At 44.2% G+C, this 9,026-nt stretch overlaps 1 protein-coding gene across 2 annotated transcripts in view; it reads left to right on the top strand.

Annotated features, from left to right (window-relative positions):
* The first annotated feature begins 6,693 nt into the window (after window positions 1-6,693).
* Window positions 6,694-9,026, top strand: part of LOC1270179 (LON peptidase N-terminal domain and RING finger protein 3) — a 54,191-nt gene continuing 51,858 nt past the window's right edge. The window contains exon 1 of one of the 2 annotated variants that reach the window (XM_061642165.1): window positions 6,694-7,045. The gene's annotated coding sequence lies outside the window, so the exon portion shown is untranslated. Of the gene's footprint in view, window positions 7,188-9,026 lie in introns of both variants that reach the window. The other variant, XM_061642164.1, reaches the window with a different exon arrangement.

Raw genomic sequence — 9,026 nt, 5'->3', positions numbered from 1 at the left:
GAACGCATTTAACTCGAGACGTTCACTTCGAGCAAAGATAGTGTGCGTATGCATTTGAGCTAGAGTGTCATGGCATGCCTTGCCTTGCCTTGTCTTCCTTTGTGTGGTATGCACACAAACCCATTCCTCCCCCAAGGAGTTCTTTCGTTGACGAGAAGTATTGTCCTCTGTTAACTGAATTGCACTAGGGAAAAGCTTTGCATCCGATGCACAATGTGATTGTTCATCTTGTTGTATGGCTGCTTTATTGTGGAAATGCTTGGTAAGAACAATATTTTTTATTAAAATTACTATTAAAATGTTTTGTGAGTTAACAAATTGCACATTGAACTATTCAACTGCTTGAAATGATTATTATTATTTATAAGTTACTGTTGAATATGTTTTGTACTAATATTACATGGAATTATACTAATATTCCTTGAAAATGATTGGGCATTTACCATTTATTCAAGATTTTCATATTAATTTTTTCTTTTATTTAAATTAATTCCTTTTTAATTTACGCCTGTTCTCTATAAATCCCTTTGTGATTCTATCCATTAATTTCATATCGATCTCATCACCTTCCGATGCAGGATCTAAGCAGCAATTATTGGAATGTTTGCTCATCATTTGCATGCCTATCGTTCGATTTCCTGCTCCACGAGCACACATTTTCATACTAAATGAAATAAGTTGCATGCATCTCATACTAACGACGCATTTTGTTCCCTTTCTTTGTCTTAACAAATCTTCATTCCCATCGCACATTGCAAGATGATAGCTTTTTTTTTGTTTTTTCGCAAAGAAAAACGAGAAAACAGCACAGGAAATGAAGGGATTAATCCCAATTTTAATTTAGCGAAACGATACAAGCAATCTAAATATTTGCTTCACTAAGACGCTTGCCTGCTCGCCTCCAAATGGCGCAGCACGGGACGAACAGCAACAACAACAGCAACAACACATTCGCACCCGTTCGACGCCAAGAAGTTTGTCGTCTGTCATGTTTGCTGCGTACGTGAGTATCGTGTCACGTTTGGCATGTAGTGTACTCGGTTACCCTTCCCAGCGCATCCGTTATCCTCCCGGCGTCCCGATGAAGTTCGACGTTCGAGCTCCCGCAGGCCCGCAAGTAAACGAACCGAGCGAAACAGCCAACCCCGGTAACTAGCGTATCGTATTCCCGCTTGGCAGTGTGCGGCATGCGCTAACGTGAAGAATACGAACTACGTGACGGGCATGCATCGCAACCGTGTCACTATGCGCAAACATTCATTCGGATAGTTACACTATATTTAACGTAAACGGCAAAACGGTCTTTCCATATCACACAAACAATCTTCCTATTTCGCTTGGGGTGATGTTTTGCGGCGGTTTTGCAATATTGCCTGAGATCCTGGTGGCCCCACTGCAAAAGGATTATAGCACGTCTCCGTCCTTCCGCTAGTGTGTGTGCGATTTGTAAACGAGCATCAAGCACCGAGTAGCAGTGTTTAAGGTATTTTGAGGGAACGTTTTGAATTCCGATCTACACCGAGCAGCAGCACCTTACCGCAATGCTGCGATGCTGCGTTTAAGAGCAAGGGTTTGTGTTTGCAAATTAATGAGTGGTTATAAATTAAAGCCCTAACGTGCCGTGTAAGCGATCCCTTGTGTGTCTGCAGCATTCCACTGTGAATAGCAATCCTGAGCCGAGACGCGTATCAGGCGAAGCTTTGTGAAGTCGTACATCATTTGGAGTGTGTTTTGTGGCGATGGTGATGGTTGTTGGCATTGGTGGATGGTTGCAATTTGTGGGAGATGTGATTTGTTTGCATTGCAATAGTTGGATAGTTGCATTTCTACTGCAGAGACAGGCGGATTGCAAGACTTTGTGGTTTTTTAGCTTAATGATACGGTGAAGATTCTTTAATTTTTTAGGTTCTAGACTAAAACAATGAACGAAAGTACGAAAAACATTATTCTGCGGACAACAGATGCCACATTTTGAGCACACGATTTCTCGAATACTTCACAGCAACATTATTAGCTAGTGAACGACTCTCTTAGGTGCAGATCCTTGCTATCTAAATTCTATTAACAGCCGGCCACACCAAGTGTCATGCACAGCGAATTTTAATAATTTACTGGTAAAACTATCTGACCAGTAACTTTTCACGGTTTATCAAATCTTTTAACGATTTGAAACGGTTTGACGCGGTTAAATAGAGCTGAAGATGATAGATCTTGCACATTCGATAATCTCTCTTTTGATCTGATTAACTGATAACATATATACCAATGTCCAGAAAAGCAGCTAGCTTGCTGTACCCTCTCAATGCCAAAGTTAAGGTTTGGAAAATTGCGCCATATATCCTAATTTCATCTACTTAAAAGGTATTGTGTATGCAGTATATTTTACGTTGTTTAGGCCTTTTTAAAAGTATTCTTAACATATAAATATAGCGCCATTTACTCTCAAATTTTATTTATATTTGCTTCCAAACGCATTTCAAAAATGGCAATCAAACGTGGAGCACATTCAAAAATATAAGGGTAATTTTAATTTAAAAATTATCACGTATTTTTAACCCATTTTATGTTTATCTGAGCAATGCTACATGAGCATCTTACATATATTCGTTTCACACTATGAATGAAATATTTGCTTTGCCTTTTTTTTCTACTAGATTTTTTTTAATTTTTTCTTTTATCTTACCGTCAAACCCAATTAGTAGCATGCTGCATTAACGAGAGAGTACATTTTAAACATACACCGCACAAAACTTTCCCCTCCGATCCACCTTGACGTAAAGACTCACCAAGCTGTTAACACAATTCTTTCACTCTCGCAACCTGCCTTCGCTTGTGCTGAGGAGTGGAGCGTTAAAAATTCATACATGCCTATACTTCTTCCCCCTGATCCTCCTTCTTGCTGGTAGAGCAGTCACACAAAGCAGGCGTGAATTTGAGTTCACTTCACGCTGCATGTTCACATCCTTGTATCCGTCCTGACATAGCGGTAGTGACGGTAGCGATAGTGACATCTGTCGTCCCTCTCCCCGAAATACTGACACCTTTCGTCGGCTGTTTTCTTAGCCAATTTAACGTACCTTTTGTTTATGTTGCTTCTTGCTTTCTCGATTTTTTTTAATTTTATTTTGAGTCGTTGCAGATTTTTCTTTCAAGCGTTGTCGACGGTGGTGTACTAAAAGCATGACCGCCACTTGAAACCGCAGCCACACAAAGACACACGTAAACACACCTGTTCGGTGTGCGAAAGGGCGTTAAAAGGCTTTTATATTTGCCATTTTTCCGACAGACCATTAGAGGCTGGCGTTCAGCACTTCCGATGCGGTCCGAACCCAATATGTCCTTTTCCCAGTCGATAGCATGGCCCTGCCTTCCTTCCTACTGTTGCTTGCCCTTAACGTCGCGCGGGAGACTCAGTGTCAGTGTGTGCCTTTCGTACGTGAAGCGACAGATGCGACACCGGAAGTAGGACGCATTCATAACCATAAAATGGACCGATCCCAGATGGAGCAAGGAAATTTTCCACCGGAATCGCGCTAAGCAGGCGATGACAATGGCAAAGCGACCGGAGGTGGTGCGTTCCCGCTCTATAGCTGATACGCTCGTAAACCCGGATCCAGACCAATTCAAGCACATCGACCGATTACGGTACTGCGGTTGTTGTTCCGGTTCGGTTGAATTTTACTTCCCGCCTTACGAACGACGCACGAAGCAGACAAAACACAGAACAGGGACAAGGGGACACATTGTGCGTTCCACCGGGCCCGACCGTTTGTTCCCGTAAGCATCGTAAAGAATGTGTAATTATTTCACTGTGTGCTTATCGTTAGTGCCGTCATTTCACGTCGAGTGTGCTTTAAAGTATGAACCCTTCGTACACTGTACGCTGCTCAACTGCTTTATTGCTAGAAGTACACAAAAAAGCAATTGACATTTTCTCGCTTTAAATCTACTGCTCGCGCAGAGCTGCGGGGAAGTCTAACAGAAGGAAATATTTCAACAAACAAGTGCACAAGTGTACAAGGCAAAAATGTAATCATCTTCACTGGAACCATCACAAAGAGCGCATTTTCCCCAGCGCTCATTAGAAATCAGACACATCATTAGCGCTCATTAGAATCGTGTTTCCTTTCATTGCTCTAGCCGCTTGCCATCTCGACACAAAAGCACCTTAAAGTTACGCCGGTCGTTAACATTCTTGCTTGGCGAGTCTCGTAACAGTGTCCTAGCACCCAAGTGAGTGTAAAAAAGAAATAATGCTAACACCAGCGTAATGAAACCTCCTCCTCGCGACGCTGAAGACTTCGTTATCAGTGATCCGTTTTTGGTTCATTGGCCAATTAGAGTGGGAACCTGACACCGGCAATGTACGCTGACGGACGAATAAAAGGACTTGTTTTGGCTATTTTCCCCTCGCAGCCAGACACAAGCCTAGAAAGCGCGTTCGTTGCTATCTTTATGATTTCCTGACATTTACGACAGTCAAAAGGACTGCCAACTCTGCGAAACGGTTGCTGATTAGCAGCGATGTGAATCATGCGTGCATTACTGCAATGCAATTTGTTCATGGGGATTTAGATTTTCTTTTATGGATTCAATATCATGAATTTTAAATAAATTATTATAATTGAAGTATAATGTAAGGGATCTTCATCTCAAATAGATTTTAAAACCTTTAAAGTACTTCCGTGCACTGGTAAGAAATTACATATTAGATATATTGTAAGTTTTTTATTTTGTAAAGGGTCTCTAAATATCAGCAATAAAAGTATAACGCATATAGTTGTGTTTTCATTTTCTATAAAAATGATACACCTTATTTTACATAATTTGAAGAAAACCAGTACAGAATTTTTTTCTCGAAGTACTAGGCGCCTCCGTCAGAGAACTGCAATTGCTATGGTGATAATATGAAGATATATTTATAGTACTGACTCATACTGACCTACAGTGACATTCGTTTACGTCTAATTTAAGTAGTCCACTTTCATATTCGATAGATGAGTGGGATCGTTCAAACATTCTCATTACGGAAAAATAATAATAATATGAAATATATCTTATTTATGAAGCGACACAGCCTCATTCTATTCTATTGACGAATATTGTGGAGTATTATCGAGTGTAAGACCTAGCAACATAACCGTTTTGACTTCATATCTCTTAACAAGACTTACATAGACTGGATTAATGATTTTTTATCTAATCCGATTTTATTTCTATCTGAAAGCTAAAAAGAAATCCAAAGTAAACTTTTTCTACAATCAACACATCATCCATCAATACGAGCATGAGTTAGAATACATCTGAGCAGCACACAAAATAGTCATATATTTTGCGTCCGCATAGGACGGACATGCCAGTCTTTATTGGCTTTCGAGACTTCATTTATACCATGCAGCCGGATAGTCCGTCCTTGCAGTCAGTCAGGGGGGACGGTTCGTTCTAGGCTTAAACCCATGACGGACATATTATTGAGTTGTACGAGTGGACGACAGTACCACGGGAACGCCGTAGAAAAGGATTACGCAGACCAACTAATAACATGCTCATTGCATTGCAGAGGTTTGTAGTTTTATTAAGATTATAGTTTATATTACCCATATAATGTTTTGGAGATGACATTTAACTTACTATCTTAAGGAATGATAAACCTTTCTTACTATCTTAAGGAATGATAAAGGAATGACAACTAACTGAAGCTTCTTTTTTGTTAAATATTCAAATTGATATTTTGTGAACTTTTTCAGTAACATCTACGGTATATTGAACAATCCTATTTAAAAAGTTCCATCAAGGTTATAATAAGCACCCAAGACATCCTTTCACTTACTATGAACCAAACCATAGCGCACTGTTGAACTGTTTATGCTTACCCGTTTACACATTACCACAAAACAACAAAGCTATCCAAAGCTGCTAGACTACTCTCTGAGCATGGCACGCGACCGGCTGCATTGTAACGCAACGAAATCTGCCCCCACTGCTGCTGCTGCTACTGCTCAACATTTGCCAGTGACCCAAAATTTGCCACTCAAACCATTTCAACAAACCCCAGCCTCGGAGAGTTGCTGCCCGGAGTAGCAAAAGCTTTCGCAACCAAACCACACCAAACAAAACCAAAAAAAAGGCACTGACGGAGCAATGTGGGAGAGACCCTAAAAAGACCCGAACCTTCAACCAGCCGGTGACTTTCGGTGGTCGTTGTGGTGATGTGGTGGTTGTGTGGTGCAACTCCCGCCGAAAAGCAGCGCAGACAGCTTGTAATACTGACCTAGATACGCGAGTGCAGAAAACTGAAACAATGAGCGAGCGCGCTGCAGACGAGATGATGGCGAACAACTCCCCATGCAGAGGCTCGCCCGCCTGCGAAAGGTGAATGGAGCAAATGGTGTTGCGTTTCCGAGGGGGAAGAGAGGGAGTTCGCTCCGAGTGTCCCGTGAGCGAGATGGAGTGGTGGGTGGGTTGAGCTGGGCCCGCCGGTCTATGTTGCGTGAACGGTGGTGCGTTACATAAAGAGCATATATCGCCATGTAACACTCTCGAATCTGCGTCTCTCCCTCTCTGTCTCTGTATATCTTTCTCTCACTCGCCCGCTCGAAACTAAAATGAACGTGCGGGAGAGCTCAACCCGATAGAGAGCTCACCACGAGAGTGCTCGCGAGTGCGCTCGGTCTCGTCCGGCGGGATGAATATCTCACTTTCAACGTGTCCGTTGTACGAGGTGGAGGCGCACGAGCGCTCGGTTCATCTACGTTACGTCTACCCGTGGCCCGGCTGTTTTGGCGCTTGAGGAGCGTCCTCCGATTCCGACCTCGAAGTCGGCGCGCAAAAACACACCGATACGTAACGAGCTCGTGTGTGCATCACCGTAACACCGTGCACTCTGTGTGTTGGTTGAAGCAACAAAAAAAACGTTTGTAGTGTCGAGATTCTGGAGCACAGACTCCGTGCGTGCTCGTGTGTGTTTGTGCTTTTCTCAGCGAATCTGATTCGCAAATTTGTTGATCGTGAGTGGACAGGCAAGCGTACAGAACGGTTTTGCAAGGTAAAAATACAAAACAAAAACACCAAATTAACCGACGCGTCCGATTGCGTCGTCTCGTGTGAGTGTCTGGCGGCGTGTTTTGTAATCAGTCGCCGAGTGTGAGGGAGCGAAAGGAAGGGGGAGAAAAAAAACGAATCGAAAAGTAAGTGCTGCGACAAAATGGGGTGTCAAAAATGGGGCTTTGCAATGAGGGCAAACACACGTAAATAAATAAATAATACGGGCGAATAGGTTGCGGGAAGGGTTTCGCCTTCGCCGGGGCCCTGGGTTCGTTCGGTGCGTTCGGTGCTTGTGATGTAAGTGTGTCCTCTACTGCTGCTGCTGCTGCTGCTGCGTCGCATGCAGTTCGAAAGCGCTGCAACGGTTTTTTGCTTGCCTGCTTGCTTCACCCCAAAACCAGCAGTGTGCGGGAGTGATTACCGAATCAATTCATTCTCGATTCTCGGCTCCATGGGGCGCGGGTGAGTGTGACGGTGGTGGCGTGAACGATTCGGCTCCAGGAACGGGACTGGTGCTGTGTCGCAGCAGCAGCAGCAGCAGCAGCAGTATCAACATCGTCACCAACGGCTCCACCGTTGATGATATAACAGCTGGTTGCCTACTTCCGTCGACCGTTACGACGTAACGCAGAACGAGAACGCAGCGTGTGTGTGTGTGTGTGTGAGAAGTGAGACGAGCAGCAGAGAATCGACTCGCTGGAAGGCATGGAAGGAGAACGGGTTGGGAGGCCCATGTGTGGCCTATTAGTGTGTGTTTGTTTGTGTGTATATTGTGGGGCAAAGCGCCATTTGTGTCATCATTACGTGAAGACGTTGCATTTATTGATGTGTTTGGCCGCTACCCTTCCGTTCCCTGTCGCAATCTCATACACGTCCAGATAGTTCCGTCCAGTGATGTAAAGCCTGTCGCTTAGTGAATCTGTTGTATTAGCACCTCAACGATTTAGAAGTGTCTTGTCAACCGCACGGTTACAGAACAAACCGCTCCCAATAGCGTAAACAATCGCCAACAGAATCGACCGGTTCGGGTCGCTTGGTGAAGTTTTGTTGTGCGTAAGAAGTGCGTTTTCCAACCACCCGTCGCTCCGAACCCTCGCTCCCCGTGCGTTACATAGTAAAACCGTACTGAATGGCGTGCTCCGTACGCCTCTCTTGTCCCCGCCGTGATTACCTAACGCGTGCTGTACCAGCGTATGTGTGTGTGTGTGTATGTGTGGTTTTTTTATTTCGTCTGTGCCCTCCCGGCTTGTGTGTTTTTCTTTGCGGGATTACCAAACCACCGCCGGTACGGGTGGTTCGGTGAAAAGGATTACGTGCGATGGGTAACTCAGTTCATTTTGCGCGAGCGATAATGGGGCTGGCGAGCGCGCGCGCCACTGTGTTCGCGGTTAGATCGCCGCTCGACCTGAATCCAGCGAGCGAGCGATAAAGTGTAGGCAACGAAGCAATAGAAAAACACACACACACACGCGCGAGAAGGTCCAGCAGCGTTCTGACGGCTGTGACGCTTGGTTACGCGATACAACGCGTTCACGCTCACGTTCGAATGCGGGGAGCGTGAATGCGATTGAGCGAGAGAGCGCGTGAGAGATTCGATATGCCACGCGTTCGGACGCGATAGAGAGCAGAAAGTGGGTGAAGCGTTGGGTTGGACGAACAGTTTCGGTTGATTTACTGAAGGGCACGTTGGCACCCAACCAATTAAAAGTACTGTTCCAGAATTTAACCCCAAAAACCAAAGGCTCCACCGACTTGCTTGATACTAGATTTTTAGTCTGAATAACAAAACCAGCATGCGCTCTAGTAATACAATCGGAGTCAAATAGCTGATCGCTTTATGGTTAGTTTGTTTTTTTAGTTCAATATTCGATTATTGGGGCTAACTTCTTCTTCTTTGGCACAATAACCGTTGTCGGTCAAGATCTGCCTCTGCCATTAGTGGGCTTGGCTTTCTGTTACTTATTGGTTACCCTTAGTAGGAT

This window comes from Anopheles gambiae, chromosome 2 (assembly GCF_943734735.2).
Source record: "Anopheles gambiae chromosome 2, idAnoGambNW_F1_1, whole genome shotgun sequence".
Lineage (NCBI taxonomy): Eukaryota > Metazoa > Arthropoda > Insecta > Diptera > Culicidae > Anopheles > Anopheles gambiae.
This window is presented reverse-complemented; position numbering and strand designations above follow the sequence as displayed.